Below are 16,786 nucleotides of genomic sequence, written 5' to 3' on the forward strand. Positions count from 1 at the left end.
GTATCTTTAAAAACCTCTCTTAGCAGTGTTTTATCTTTTAATTATATATGTCTTTCACATCTTGTGTCATATTTATTCCTGAGTATTTTATATTTTAATACTATTATGAGTATTTGTTTTTTAAGTTTATTTACTTATTTTGAGAGAGAGCAGGGGAGGAGCAGAGAGAGAGAATCCCAAGCAGGCTCTGTACTGACAGCAGGTCTCAGTCTTCATGAACTGAGATCATGACCTGAGCCAAAATAAAAAATCAGACACTTAACCGACTGAGCCACCCAGGAGCCCTGTAAGTGGTATTTTTAATTTCAGTTTTCAGTTGTTCATTGTTAATATATTGAGATGCAGTTGGTTGATTTTGTAGCCTACAACCTTGATAAACTCAGTTATAACTGAGAGTCCATTAGATTTGCAATGTAGATGATTTTGGCTTCTGAATATAGTCTGTACTATAGACTTCCATTATAATCTATAGGTTTTTTATTTCTTTTTCTTGCCATATTATATTATATTGGCTAAAACCTCCAGTAAAATACTCAATAGAAATAAAAAAGGAGACATCCTTAACCTTGTTCCAGATGTTAGGGGAAAAGCATTCATTCAGACTGATGTTAGTTGTAGGGTTTTTATAGATCTTCCTTAGTAAGTTGAGGAAGTTCCTTTCTATTCCTAATTTGTTGAAAGTTTTTAGGAAGATTGGATGTTGGATTTTGCCAAATGTTTTTCCTCCACCTATTGATATGCTCATATCGTTATTCTTTTTGAGTTTCTTAACATGAATTTTACTGATTGATTTTCAATTGTTAAAGCAACCATGCATTCCTGCAATTAACTTCACTTGTTCATGGTGTGTTATCCTTTTTAGATATTGTTGGAATCAGTTTACTACATATTAATAGTTTTTGCATTATATTCATGAGGGATGTTGAGCTGTAGTTTTCTTACAATGTCTTTGGGATATATTCTCTGTTTTTCAATTTTCTGGATGTTTGTGTAAATTTCATGCTATTTCTTCTTTTACTGTTTGCTAGAATTCTCCAAGGAAGCAATCTGAGTCCGTAGGTGTTTTTTGTTTTTTTTATGGGAAGGTGTTTAAAATATAATTTTTTCAGTAGATGTAGGACTATTCAGTTTATCCATTTCTTCCTGGATGAGCTTTAGAAATTTATGTCTTTCAAGGAATTTTCCTATTAATCTAATTTACTGAATTTATTGGAATAAATTGGTCACAATATTACCATATTATCCTTTACTATTTGTAAAATATGTAGTGATGTCCATTTCTTTCATTGCTGATATTGGTTGTGTCTTATTCCTTTTACTCATCAGTTTAATGAGAGGTTTATCACTTAGATTGATCTTTTCAAATAATCAGGTTTAAAAAAAATTTTTTTTTAATTTATTTTGAGAAAAAAAGAGAACAGGAGTGAGTGAGGGGCAGAGAGAGAGAGGGAATACCATGAGGTACAGAGATAGAGTGTGTGGAGCCTGAGGCAGGGCTCTAGCTCACCTGAAGTGGGACTCGAACTCACTTGAAGCAGGGCTCTCACTCATGAATTGTGAGATCATGACTAAGCCAAAGTCAGATGCTTACCTGACTGAGCCACACAAGTGCCCCTCAGATAATCAGTTTTTTATTTCATAGATTTCTCTCTCTCCTTTCCATATCATTGTTTCTTGTTCATTTGTTTTTGTTTACTTTGTTCTGTAAGTAGTAATTAATTTACTCTTAATTTGCTAGATTCTTAAGATGGCAGCTAAGGCCATTGATACGATCTTTTCTTATACAGGTGTTTAGTGCTATGAATTTCCCTCTAAGTTTTGTTTGAGCAACATATCACAAATTTGGACATGTTATTTTTGTTCATTTATAAATGCATTATAATTTTCTTTTTTATTTATTTTTTTGATCCACAGGTTATTTAAAAGTGTGCTGTTTACTTAATATTTTAGAATTTTCTAGATATCTTTCTTTTATTGATTTCTGATTTCATTGTGGTCAAAGTTACTTTATTTAACTTGAATCCTTAATTTATTGGCAAACATGGCCTAGAATATGCTCTGTCTAGGTAAATGTTTCATGTCTATTTGAAAAGATGATAAAATTTGCTGTTCTTTGGTATAATGCCTTAATTTCTTTTTTAAGTGTATTTATTTTGAGAGAGAGCATGTGCGCACATGAGCAGGGGAGGAGCAGAGAGAGAGGATCCTAAGTAGGCTCTGGAGCAGAGATTGAGGATCCCAAGCGGGCTCTGCACTGTCAGCAGGGAGCCTGACACAGGGCTTGCACCCACAAACCATGAGATCATGACCTGAGCCAAAACCAAGAGCTACCCAAGCGCCTCTGGTGTAATGTCTTATAAATGTCAATCAGTGTTTTTCTATTTTATATATCCTTTCTGATTTCTATTTACTTGTACTATTATTGAGAGATGGGTATTGAAATCTCCAATTGTAATTGTGGATTTGTCTATTTCTTTTTGCAAATCTATCTTTTTTTTTTCTTTATGTATTTTGCAGCTTTCTGATTAGCTACATAGACACTTAGAATTGGTATGCCTTCTTGGTAAAATACTCCCTTTGCTGGAGCACCTGAGTGGCTCAGTTGATTAAGGTTAAGGCACCTGGTTTCAGCTCAGGTCATGATCTCAAGGCTTACGGGTTCAAGCCCCATTCCAGGCTCTGCACTGATAGTGCAGAGATTGCTTGGAATTGTCTCCCTGTGTCTCTGACCCTCCCCTGCTAGCATCCACTCTCTCTTTCTCTCTCTCAAAATAAATAAACATAAAAAAATATATTCCCTGGGGCACCTGGGAATATATTGAAAATATAAGTATATATTAAATTAAAAATATATATCTATAAATTAAATTTAAAAAATATTCCCTGGGGCACCTGTGTGGCTCAGTCGGTTGAGCATTCGACTTCGGCTCAGGTCATGATCTCCTGGTTCATGGGTTTGAGCCCCACGTCAGGCTCTGTGCTAACTCAGAGCCTGGAGCCTGCTTCAGATTCTGTGCTTTTCTCTCTCTCTCTCTCTGCCCCTCCCCTGCTTGTGCACTATCTCTCTCAAAAATAAGTAAGTAAGTAAGTAAGTAAATAAATAAATAAATAAATAAATAAGAAAAAATGTATACTCCCCTTTTCATTTTAAAATGACTTTTTAAATCCTTGGTAATATCTTTACTGTGGAGTCTACATTGTCTAGTATTAAATAGGCACTCCAGATTTTTGTTGCTGTTGTTGTTTTAACTAATGTTGGTCTAGTATATCTTTTCTATCCATGTACTTTAACTTATTTTTGTCTTTGTATTTGAAGTATGTTTCTTCTGGGCATCATATAATCAAGTATTAGTTTTTTAAGAAATCAATAATCTCTGCCTTTTAATTGGAATAATTAGACCATTTTCATTTAATGTGATTATGATATGGTTAGATTTTACCAGTTTGATATTTGTTTTCTATTTTTCTCATCTGTTCTTTGTTTATATTTTTCTGCTTTCTTTTGGGTTGAGTATGTTTATGATTTTATTTTATCCCAACTTGTTACTTAATTAGCTATAATTATATTTTGTTTAATATTCCACTATAAGGATATACCACATTTTGTTTATCCATTCACCAATTGATAGACATTTGGGTTGTTTTCACTTTTTGGCTATTATGAATAGTGCTTCTATGAACATTTATATATAAGTTTTTATCTGAACATATGTTTTTGATTACCTTGGGTTTACTTAGGGTTGGAATTGCTGAATCACATGGTAACTCTGTATCTAATTTTTTAAGACTTTTTTTAAGTTTATTTATTTATTTTTGAGAAACAGAGAGCACAAGTAGGGGAGAAGCAGAGAGAGGGGGGGAGAGTGAGAATCCCAAGTGGGTTCCATGCTGTCAGTGTGGAACCCGATGTGGGGGCTCCATCTCAGAAACTGTGAGATCTTGACGTGAGCTGGAATCAAGAGTCAGGCACCTAAACCGACTGAGCCACTCAGGTACCCCCTGTGTCTAATTTTTTTAAAGAACTGCCAAACTATTTTTCGTAACAGCTGGCTGCATGATTGTAAATTCCCACCAGCAATAGATGAAGGAACTAATTCTTTTTTTTTCTATAGTCTGGGTGATTTCTATTCATTTTTCTTGTCTAATTGCCGTGGCTAGAATCTCCAGTGCAGTGTTGAATAGAAATAACAAAAATGGACCTCTTTGACTTCTTCATGAACTGAAGACATTCCTCTCCCTGTGTCACCATTCTGTACTGGGGGTTTAGGAGACAGATAAGTTATCCCTTTAGTTCACAGATGCTTAGATTGAAAAAGAAAAACTATACTGTATTTCAGGAATATGCCTAAGGGGCCTCATCTACACCAAGACCAGAGTTAGGTAATAAGATTCTGGATTTTCAGCTGAAGCCATAATAGATTTTTGAGAGTTTGTGGAGAGGACTAAGTGTTAATTTTCATGTAAAATGGATGGGACTGTTTTAGTCAGCCCTAAAATGTTCCCCAGTGATTCCAGCTTCTTGATATTTGCACCTTTGCTTTACTGTACTGGATCAGGTTTTGTCACTGTGACTAATAGAAAACAGCAGAAGAGATGGCATGTCACTTCTGAGACTAGGTTGTAAAAGACATTGTGATTTTTTTACCTCTCTCTCTCTCTCTCTCTCTCTCTCTCTCAGGTCACTCACTAGGGGAAGGTCAAGTGCGAGCAGCTTCCATAAAGGCCCACACTCTGAGACACTTAGGTCTTTGGAAAGTCCCAAGTGAAGAACTGAGGCTTCCTGCCAATTGTTAAGGTTGAGTCTTCTTGAAAGCAAGTCCTCCGGTTCCAATCAAGCCTTCAGACAACTTTAGTCCCTGCCAACATGCTGAGTGCAACCTGAATCATGTACTAAACTTCTCCCAAGTTCTTGACTCCCCCCCAAACTGTGGGGTAAGAAATGTTTGTTGTTTTATGCCTGTAAAATTGGGGATGATTTGTTATGTAGTCATAGATAACTATAGGGAGTGGGCAAACCCTTTTAGGAGCACTGGGCAAGAGAAAGATGAAAAAAAGTCTTTTCTCACACCCTTTTTTAGACATGTAATTACGTGGTCTAAAATCAATACTGGTTCAAACATAGGATGATAGGCCACCTTGCAGCTGTGTAGAATATTCCCTAAGGAAGGAAGCCATGCTCTCAGGCCAAAATAGGTTTGGGACTGGTATGATCACAAAAATGGACTATTGTAAGTCTGCTACAAAAGGGAGAATGAACACACTTTAATATGTAGTATTTTCATGGTTATTGTGATATATGTATATATACACATTGTGATATATTGTGATATATTGTGATATACACATTGTGATATTGTGATATATATAGCACATCAGCACTGAATCCTAGCTTGCCTTTAGCCAAGGTTCATGTTGCACTGATGTGGCACCCAGCGTTTAGCACTTCTAAGTCCTCTGACTGGGAAGTCTGTTATGCCCAGTTCACATATCTTGAGGACCTGCCAAAAAGACTGCATACGAGAGGAAATAATGATAGTTCCTTGACTATCACCGAGTAGTTTCTGAAATTCATAATCTTACCCAGATTGTTTGGTACTGTTCCTTTTCCCCAGATTCTGTTTCAACAACGTAAACAACACACCGCCACAAGATGGTGCTCTTTCAACATCACACTTTTGAGTTTGTTCATTCACGTGAAGTTTAATATAAAAATGCATGAAATAATATGACTGTCCTTCTATGCAATTTGTATTGTCAAATTAAAAAATAAAGTCCACAACATAGTGTTAAGCAAGGATAGGTGGATATAAACTCTTTACTTTTTGGTCTCGAGTCGTAAGAACAGGTCTTGCTTATCTTCAGCATCTTTATCCATTGTTGATATCGAAAGCCTAGATCAGTACTGTTCAGTGCAGTAGCAATGTGTGGCTATTGAACACTGAAATGTGGCCCATCCAAATCCAAATTGAGATTTACTGTAAATGTAGAATATTCACCAGATATTGACAACTTGGTATGAGGAAAAGCAAAATCTCCTTAATAATTTTTACTTTGACTACTTACTGAAATAATGATATATTGGACACACTGGGTTAAATAAAATTCTGTGAAAAGAAATGTTTAGTGTGGCATCTAGAACATTTTAAATGACATATGTGGCTCTCAATACATTTCTATTGAACAGTGTTGCTCTAAGATCACATAACAAATAAGTATCAGAGGAGTCTTTTCTGGCCCATGACCTAAACAGGTCACCTAATACCCAGATCCACCATACATTCTAGTAAGTTAAGTTCTAGATATGGAGATGAGAGGGCATTTACTAGAAAAAGAAAGACTAGAGGTCTAAATCGACATGGATCATTTTTTTTAGAATGCCTTCCACTCATGGGTTTGTGGTAAGTTGCTCCTCATCTCAACCTCTGTCCCCATCCTTACTCCCAAGTACCTGGTTACCTGTCAGGTGCCAGCACAGGTCAGATCTTTGTATTCCCATCACCCAGAAAACGCTAAATTCATATTTGTGGAATGGATGCATTGCAGGAACCACTGGATGGATTCAGGCTGACTTAGTCAAGGGAATGCTGTGGAACTTGTACTTTGCCTCCACATCAACAGTAGCACCTGCGGTGACCCTTTTCAGAAGCGTCCCTGCTCACTTTCCTCAGGACAAAGCTTTTCCTTTCTCCCTGAACTTTGACAGGACCTATCCTCTGAGGTTTGTAAAATACTATTCTGCTAATGCCTTTTTTGTTTTGGTTATTGGGGTTTATTTTTTGGCCCCAAATCCCTTTACATATTGGACACAGATGAGAATGAAAAAAAGAGCACAAGAGTCCAGCTGTACCTTGTCATTGGATTTCAAAAGGATTATAGAATAGACAGTGAAAAGAAGTTACTGTCATTCAGGTAAAAGTGGAAAGGAAGGAACCATCCCCTTTCAGCTGATGGCTGAACACCCACTGTATTTTGTTACTATAGTTCTTTCTATGCTGCCAGTATGCAGAAGAAAGCTCCACCTATAAGCAGAAGAGGCCACATTGTCATATAGTAGATAAACCTGAACTTTTATTTGTCCAAAGCACCCATGGGATAGCTGTGTCCCAAAATGTGGAAAGCACAATAACAGACATTTTTGGTTTAGAATCCTGACTCTCCACTTACTTTTAACATTGGGCAAGTTTTTAACATCTATGAGCTTTAGTTTTCATATTTATAGAGAGGTAATAATGCTTACCTGATATTGTTAACATAATGATTACATTAGAGAATGTAGTTAAAGTTCTAATACAATATCTGGTACATAATAAATAAATGTAGTTGTAATTTGGGCCAAATGTAGTTTTTTTTATTTGGGCCAAAATATTAATACTGGATGTTTATGATAGTCTAAATAAAGAAGGTCCTTCCTAAATCATTCTATAATTTTGATAAGGTGAGAATAATCTCATGTTAAATTTTCCATCACCTATAGTTTTTACTCTTGAGAATTTAGGTTTCTTTTGTCTTCAGTAGATAAGCAGACAAAGTCACCTTATTGGTAGAAAATAATTTTGTTAAAGCATGGATTGAATAAAATTTCATATGACTTCAAAGCTCACAGAAGTTTACAGTTATTCATTTACTTGTTTATTAAAAAACATTTATTGAGTACCTTCTATGTGCAAGGCAGTATGCTGGGTGAGGTCAAATTCAGTCTTTCTCAACTAGGGTTCCAGGGGAGAATTGAGTTTTAATAACCTAAGGCATCTATTGTATATAATAAATTAACATTCCTCCTAGGCATTTAGAATGGCACCAGTTATGTATGAATCTTCCTTGTAGAAATTAAGAAAATAATCACTCAAATAATTCATGTTCTGTGACTACAACACAAAGTCCAGTTGAGAAAGTCAAAGGGGTAAGAAGAAAAAGAAATACTAAATTAACTATAGTTGAAACAAAAAAATACAAAGTAAGCAAAATATAGCAAGAGAATGGAAGGAAAATTACTTCTAACAAAAGCATCAGAACAAAGGAAATACTGAAAAACTCTTGGATGATAATAAGAATTACCTTTTTTTTCTTGTTCCTCCCTTCCCCCCTTTTCTTTTTCCAAAGGTGAAAAGGTGAAAGTATTTGCCATGCCCTGTGATGAATTCAGAAAAGAACTGGTCACGGGGCTTATGCAGGAGCAGAGGTAAGCTCTGTAGGAGAGGTACAATAACAAATCACTGTATGGATTCCAAGCGGGAATGCGGGACAGCCTTAGAAGTCCCTTTACTATAAAGTCACCCTTATCCCCCGTTCTCTTCACACAATAGGAAAAAGTGATAGAGCTGGGAAAAATCCGGTGGAAGCTGTTATTTTGTTTTTGTTTTTTTTTCTTTGTTTTGTTTTTGAGAGGGAGGTAGAGGGCCCAAGTTGAGCCAGTGGCAGAGAGAGACAGAGACAGAGAGAGAGAGAGAGAGAGAGAGAGAGAGAAGCGGGGCTCAAGCCGGGCTCCTGTTCACCGGATGTGGGGCTCAAGCTCACGTGAAACGGGAGTCATGCTCACCCGAATCGGGACTGGAACTCCAGAACCGTGAGATCCTGACCTGAGCTGAGCCAAAGTCAGATGTTGGCTCAACCGACTGAGCCACCCAGGTGCTCTAGAAGCTGTTTTTTAAAGACGTCAGAATAGGGCGGCAAAAGAGGAGAGTACGAAGTGATATTAGTGATTTTGACAACTCGAAAAAGCACGTGCTTTGTTGTCCTAAGTTCACGACACATTATTTTTAAGGAATAGTACTAAGTTATTATTTTTTTAAGTAAACTTTTTTTTTTTAATTTTGAGTAAAAATACTTCAGGATATTTAAGAACGATTTCTTTTTCTTCCCAGAGGAGGAGTTAAAAGCTCTCTAAGTGAGAGGTAAATGGATCATAGGAAAATAAAAAGGGTAGATAACGGTAATGTCAGTGGGTCAGCCTACAAAAGGATCAATTTTTTAGTCTTAGAGCATATTAGATCATATTCTCTCTCTCTAGATAAATTAATATCCACGCAAAGTCCCAGATTCTCAGAATGTGGACGCACAATTACTCATTTAATACCATCACCTTCTTCCTGAGAGAAACTGTAAGGAGCAGAGAGCATGGTTGAGGGCGGTGGTTTCTCACCACTCCAGAGAATACCAGGAATTAAGAGTCTTTCTGAGCATCTCCTGGCCTCCAGCAACAAGGTGCTTATCGCTGCTGGGACTGAAGGAAGAGAGAATAAGAGGGCGACACTCCCCACCCTCTTCTGCTGCCTGAGCACAGCAAAGGTGTCAACATCTCTGACTGCATATAAAATGCCATGTGGTTGGCAATTTGCATCAGTCAGCTTACGTTTAAGGCCTATTGGCTTTGACTACTTGAGTGTATAGTCTGATAAGCAAAGAAATAACATGTATTCTGCACCTGCATTTGCTTGGGGAATGAAGGGTATGGGATGCAAAGGCAGCCTTGAGGCACCTGAGGAGACCATGACCCAGGAATTCACAAATACTGAAAATTCTAGTGGTCCAGTAAAGGAAATGCCACATTTCCCATTAGCAATTCATTCCTGACAAGATAGTGTGCAATAGCCTCAGGTTCATGTTTTTTGACCTGTCTACAAATACTTTTTTTAACTGAAATTATTTCTAGTAAAATTGATAATTCTGCTGTTTATCTCTTGAAATTTTATCTCCCAATTTTTTTGGACACTTGTCACTCTGGAGACTTATTTGTGTGTAGCCAGGATGGGAGGGATCTGCATCGTGTTCACTACTCAGAGTCTTACTCAGCATTCTTGTCTTGTTCCTAGAAGATTTTCTTGCCATTTTCATAAGCCTGTAAACTTTTCAAGAGCCAAGAATGTCAGTAAACTTGCTACTTTCTCCTCCTGCAGCACTTAATGCTCCTTTTCTTTCCTTTCTTTGGTCTTCCGCCAGAGGGCATAATAAACCTATCGAATACACAGCCAGACATAGGCGTGTTTAATGCATGAAGTGAAACTTTTGAATTAGTTTTAAATGGCTCTAATTTCATTACTCTAAGGCATTGTGGTGAAGAGTAGGGTCTCTGCAACCAAACTCTCTGAGTTCAGATCCCAGTCCTGCCATTTACCAGCTCTGGGGCCTGGGAAATGCCTTCATTTCCTCTCTAAACGTCAGGGTTCTCATCCTTGTAAAGTGAGAGCAGCCTGCCTCACAGGCTTGTGGTGAGGATTACGTGAGTATAGACACCTGCATAAAGCACTCAGCACCCTGCCTGGCTTTGGTTAAGTGTTATGGAAGTGACAGATACTAGGAAAATGTATGCAAATGGAAGCTCTCCTGATCTAGAGCTCCTAGAGAGCTCTAGACGGTAACTAAATAAAGCTAACTATTCCCATTTTAGAGTGTCAGGTCGTGTGTGCCAGGCCCTACTTATATGCATTATTTCCACCCAACAGACAAATGAAGGAGAAGTCTATGTCCATTTGTTCAGTGATCCACTCCCAGGGCTACAACAGTGCCTGCACATTGGAGGTGTTCGATACATAGGTTTTAAATGAGTGCAAGATATTTTTGTTACCCCATGATCATAGGTAAGAAACCAGCCTCAGGAGTTGATGTACATCCTCTACCATCACACAAGTAAGTGGGATATGTATATAAACCCCAATTCTATCCAAAGCCTATCCTCTTTCCATGGGGTTTTCTTTAAGGAAAGATGAGAGGATTCAAGTCTTGAGGAAAATGAACTTTGGTGGAATATCATAACTGAACTGCCAGGCTGTGCTTTTATACCGTTTTAGCAGGGAAAATGGAAGACATTCCTTTTAGTAACACTTTATGAGGATTGTTTCCTCCAGAATTTAAATGGTGCTTAGCAAAAAGTCAACTTACCGACCATTACTTATTCCCAAGCACATCTAGCAAATATTCCTAAGTCATGTTTTCCCTAAGGCATTTTCAACCTATTTTCCATAACTGATATAGAATAAACAAAATACAAAGGAAAAAGAACTTCAAAAGCCTGATTACACTTAAATTTTACTATAAAAATCGTTATTTCTTTTATTGAGATATAATTGACATGTCATTATATTAGTTTCATGTGTACAACATGATTCGATGTCTGTATATATTGCACAGTGATCACCCACAGTAGGTCTAGTTAACTTCCATCACCACAGTTGCAGTTTTTTTTCTTGTGAGGAGAACTTTTAAGATTTACCCTCTTAACAACTTTTAAATATACAATACAGTACTATTAATTATGGTCACCATGCTGTACAGTACATCCCCATGACTTATTTATTTTATAACTGGAGGTTTGGGCATTTAAAAAAATTTTTTTAATGTTTATTTCTTTTTTGAGAGAGAGAGAGAACATGAGCAGAGGAGGGGCAGAGAGAGAGGGAGACACAGAATCCAAAGCAGGCTCCAGGCTCTGAGCTGTCAGGGCTCGAACCCCCAAACTGTGAGATCTGACCTGAGCTGAAGTCGGATGCTCAACTGACTGAGCCATCTAGGTGCCCCAAGAAATTTGTGCCTTTTAATCCCCTTCCCCCATTTTTTCCACACCCTTCCTGTCTACCTCTGGCAACCACCAATCTCTTCTCTGTATCTAAAGCTTGTTTCTGGTTTTGGTTTTGGTTTTTGTGTGTTTTTTCTTTGTTTTGTTTTGGGTTTTTTTGGTTTTGTTGTTGTTGTTGTTTTTTAAGATTCCACATAGAAGTGAGATTATATAATATGTATCTTTCTCCCCCTGGTTTATTTCACATAACATAATGCCCTCAGGTTTAATCCATGTTGAGGCTAATGGGAAGATTTCCTTCCTTTCATGGCTGAATAATATTGCATTTTATACATATGTTTCATTGTACCTATAATTTCTTTATTTTTTATATATATTCTTTATATTTCTTTATGAAGAAATATACTCATTGATAAACACTTTGGTTGCTTCCGTGCCTTGTCTATCCTAAATAATGCTGCAAGAAATTTGTAAATGCTGAATTTATACTTAAATTTACCTTTTGGAGGGCACAGTGGCTGGTTCACAGTTCATGCTCACTTTGTGTTTGTCGAGTGCCTGTGTGTGGGAGGGAACAGAAACAAATAACTATGACTCAGTATTCTAGTCCCTTGGTATACCACGTGTGGTCTGCTGGCCAGCAGCACCCAGAAACTTGTAGAAATGTAGAGTCTTTATATGTGCCTGTGAATGTCTGAGCCACATCCTTCACTAACCCCACCAAACTGAGTCCCAGGGAAAGGAGAGGCAGAACCTTGCTTTGCCTATCAGAAAGGCAAACAAACACTTCCTTCTTGAGATGTTTGTCAAGGACAAGCTTGACATTAAGAAATATGGGAAGTGATTTCCTTTGTCCTTCAACATTTTCATTCTACATTGAATGGACTCCAGAACTCAGACCTCAAGCTGGCACATGAAGCCCTATTTTTAAGCCGCACTTAAAAAACAAACCACGCAAGTGTTTATGGTTAGCCATGGAACATGAGTGCCATTTAGATGCTTTGTCTCTTGGAAAGTATATTCCAAGGTTTTGAATAGCCAGCTCAGAAACTCCTATAACATAGTCCTCTGTTAAGTCGGGAAGTATCTAAACTAAAAAATGGGAGGGTGGGGAAGTGAAACAAGAATATTGTAGAGATAGGAATAAGTCTTCTTTTCCTGAAGTGTTTAGAAGAATATATTTCAGCTATCCCTAGTCCTATATTAGATTTTATGTAAGCCTTTATGTTTCTCCTTGTCTCCTTACAGTTCCTATCTTTAGCGCTATTAAAAGTTATCTTGTGATTTGAAAAAAAAAAAAAAAGAAATGTAGAGTCTTTGTTCAGACCTACTGAATCAGAATCAATATTTTAATTAGATTCCCAGGTGATTTATATACACATTAAGTTTTGAGAAGTGTTGCTCTAGCCAATATGATTAATTGTGGAAAACAAATGATTGATTCCCATTAACTAATTAATTAATCACATCTTATTGAGTATGTTTCAAAATGCAAGGAACTGGAAGAAAACTTATGCCAGGCACTATAAAACTTCAAAATATTTTTTGAGGCAAGGAGGGAGAACTCTGTGTAAATGTGTTAAAAAATGGAAACTACAAACATTTATTTTTCCTTTTATGGGAATTGTACCCATCATACAAATTTAGGGTAAGTTTCTGCAATTTTACTAAATGATGTCTTATGTGGATTACTTCTATGAAAGTTTTCATTTCCTTTTATTTATGGGCTTCTATAGCCTGAAGTCACGTTATCATCCATATTATGCTTACACTCTACGTATGAATCATCAAAATGTGTTCTTAAATCCAAGGTAGAGATGGATAGCCAAGCTTAAATTCATGGAACTGTCATTCTTTGTAACAGGTATCTCATGTTAGGTTATACAACTTTTCTGCCTTTCTGAAAAGGCAAAGAAATCTGCAGTGATTATACATAGATTTCAGCTATATGTAAATATATTATAAAAACATCTCTGCCTAGTATGCTATATAATACACAAATGCACATATTATATATATTATACATGTATACATCTATAAATATCACTTTAGTGGTATTTAATATACACAGTATATTTTATATGTAGCACCACTAAATGTGGACAGTTTTTAGAAAGTTTGTAGTATCATCTTAAATCTTTTCATAAGTTTGTAGGCACAATAATTTGTCATAGTAAAAATAGATATTTGTCTTTATAAATACTTTAAAAAGTTGTAACACAGTAACAGCTCTGAAATATTTTGGTAGATTTTTTTTCCTGTTTAGTATTTAACCATCTGTATAGTCCAGTACTGTTAAAAATTGTTAATGAACTAGGAATAGTAATAGTAATAAAGCATGATTAACAACTTCTTTCATTAAATTATCCATACATATATTTTTCATCTGCAAAATTGAGCACTTTCTTTTTTAAAAAATGAACTTGATCACTATCCTTCCATAAGTCACTAGCTCCTCTGTGATGTGAAATGAACTCGTTTGTTATATAGAATGCTTTGATTAGATATCTCTGAAATTACCTCGAGTTCAAATCCCAAATGATAGCATTTCTTTCCCTTTAAGTCTCTATGAATTTGCACAGAAGCATAGATTTTATATCTCTAGCGTTCTGTCCTTCAAAATCTAATTGAATAAAACACCAGCATTGGTTAGCTCATTGTTTGCTTGAGGACTCTTTCGCTTCTACTAAAAGAAAAGGGAAGGACACAGAGCAGCAGCTGCTGCAATGTGTTCACCTGAAAAATACTGGCTTTGACCTTCTATTTTATATTTACTTCCATAAAGCGGGGGCTTTATTCTGCAGAAAATAGTTTTGTGCTTGTTTATGAAGACAGCTGTGCCCATTTGCTCTTCCTCTCTCCCTCGTGTATACTATTATAGATGCCGGGTCCGTAGAAACTAAAAGGGATCTTTGGCAGTGTTTGGTGCTTACTGAAGCCATTTGGAAATGTAGTCAAATTGGAGCATTTCCTCAATAGCCATGGAAAATATTTAGGAAGCAATATTTCTGTTATACATATGTTTAATATATTCCTGTTTTATTTTAGTTGAAAATGGTTTCAGTGAAGCATGGAATTCATATTCAAGGAGCTCATCTTATTATTCAATATCTGTAAGAAAAGGGAACACCAAACACAAGAAAAGGCACACTTAGATGTTATTTTTGTCAGTGAAAAATATTCTGTGGGAATTTGATCTCTTAGGATTGGTAAGCAAAGCATTTTCAAGGGATTTCTAGTAACAAATTTTTCATGATATTCAAATCAATAGCAGAGCAGAATGAACATTTTCACTAACGGTAAGACCATTTTAAGAACTTCTTGGGGCGCCTGCGTGGCTCAGTAGGTTAAGCGTCCAACTTCGGCTCAGGTCATGGTTTCACGGATTGTGGGTTTGAGCCTCACATGTGGCTCTGTGCTGACAGCTCAGAGCCTGGAGCCTGTTTCAGATTCTGTGTTCTCCCTCTCTCTCTGCCTCTCCGCCTCTCTCACTCTGTCTCTCTCTCTCTCTCTCTCCTTCTCTCTCAAAAATAAATAAACATTTAAAAAAAATTTTTTTAAAGAGAGCTTCTTAACTAGACTCTCTGTTACCACTTGCATCAAATTTCCACCAAGTGTAAAAAGTGAAATTTACAAAAAGCAATCAGATTATGTGCTATATTCTCCCAAGGAACAAAAATCTTCGAAAAAAAGTGATCTCATCCTCAAGGAGGTTTCAATTTACTGATTGCCTTGAGAGGGACTCTGTAGTTGTGGCTACATGGTTCATGGGTGTTGTTGATCTGTGCATTCATGTAGGGCTCAGCACTCAGGAGATCTAGAATGTCTTAATGCTCTGTTCTCAACCCCTTGAAATCCTTAGTAATTTTACCTTTGAATTTACTTGTTGTTACTGAAGTCTAATGGGACAATTCTGTCTTATTTCTTTAAACTGGTTACAAAAATATCTTCTGCACCTTTTTTTACTTGTTTTCAGTGGGCAAGAATATCTAAATTACTAATGTGCCATTATCTGCCATCAAAGTCCTGCTGGATAGATATTTGAGCTCAGATTTGGTTTCAGTAGGACTTAGATATTTATTTGTTCTAAGTTTATTGTTTTGAACCAATTTTATAGTATGTATTTTATTTGTTTTAAAATCCATTGTCATATGGGGTGCCTGGGTGGCTCAGTAGGTTAAGTGTCTGACTCTTGATTTCGGCTCAGGTCATGATCTCACAATTCGTGATTTCGAGCCTTGCGTCAGGTTCTACGCTGAGAATGTGGAGCCTGCTTGAGGTTCTCTCTTGCTCTCTCTCTGTCCCTGCCCTGCTTGCATTCTCTCTCTCTCAGAATAAAAAAATAAACTTTAAAATAAAATTCATTGTCATAAAGGGAGTCATGATGTGCTCTTTTAATTTTTTTAAGCTTTATCTACGGTTCTTTTTCTTTTCCAGTCCTGACATAATTTATTTGAGAACTCCCTTTTGTCTTTAAGAATCCTGTTGAAAACAAATTTTTAATCACTTAATCACCCTTTGCAAATAATCAGCTTTTAACTTTGGGAGCTTTTCCTTTTATTTCTATCTTAATTTCTGCTCCTGTCCTTACAATTTCCATTCTTATATGTCTTTGCATCTCTGCCACTATTCTGGTTCTATATTCTTGAGTTAAATAAAGAAATAAATTTCAATCTTTTTTTTTGCTTTTTTTTTTAACATATGCAATGAGGGCAATGTATTTTCTTCTCACTATCACATCAGCTATAGGCCAAAAGTTTTCATATATATTATTGTCACTCTTGTTTCATTCTAAATGTTTTATTATTCCCATTACTATTTATTTTTAGACCCACAAATTATTTACAAATAAATACATTAACATTTCTAAATGAATAGAATTTTGAGTCTAACTTTTTGCTCATGTTTAACTTTATTTTACAATAGAAAATATAGTGAAAAGGTACATATGTGAGATGAGACTGATTTTTTTGAGATTTGCTTTGAGGACTAATATGTAATCCAATTTTATAACTCATCAATGTTTCTTGTGAGTCTCCTTTTATTGCCGATTGTTTTTATTTTTATCACCTAGTGACTGATGGGATTAGAAGCTGAGTGTTAATTTTTCTTAATTCCCGTCTATTTCTGGTTTATCTTTACACATAGGATATAGGTCCCCTGACTCTACAAGTCCCAAGCTTCTTTCGCAGAACTTGAGCACCAACTACTGACCCTGTCTCTTTAAGTTTGCCAAAATCTCTAGTCAGTTTTTCAACCTCTCAGTAACCTCTTCTG

The 16,786-nt window shown here is 36.3% G+C and overlaps 1 long non-coding RNA gene across 1 annotated transcript; it reads left to right on the plus strand.

Moving 5' to 3' along the window:
- Positions 1-4,597: 4,597 nt before the first annotated feature.
- On the plus strand, positions 4,598-10,059 carry LOC128315799 (uncharacterized). Its single transcript, XR_008298873.1, has 3 exons — positions 4,598-4,932; positions 6,544-6,718; positions 8,101-10,059. It is a non-coding gene; the product is annotated as an uncharacterized LOC128315799 (long non-coding RNA).
- Positions 10,060-16,786: the final 6,727 nt, after the last annotated feature.

This window comes from Acinonyx jubatus, chromosome B2 (assembly GCF_027475565.1).
Source record: "Acinonyx jubatus isolate Ajub_Pintada_27869175 chromosome B2, VMU_Ajub_asm_v1.0, whole genome shotgun sequence".
In the NCBI taxonomy this organism is placed as follows: domain Eukaryota; kingdom Metazoa; phylum Chordata; class Mammalia; order Carnivora; family Felidae; genus Acinonyx; species Acinonyx jubatus.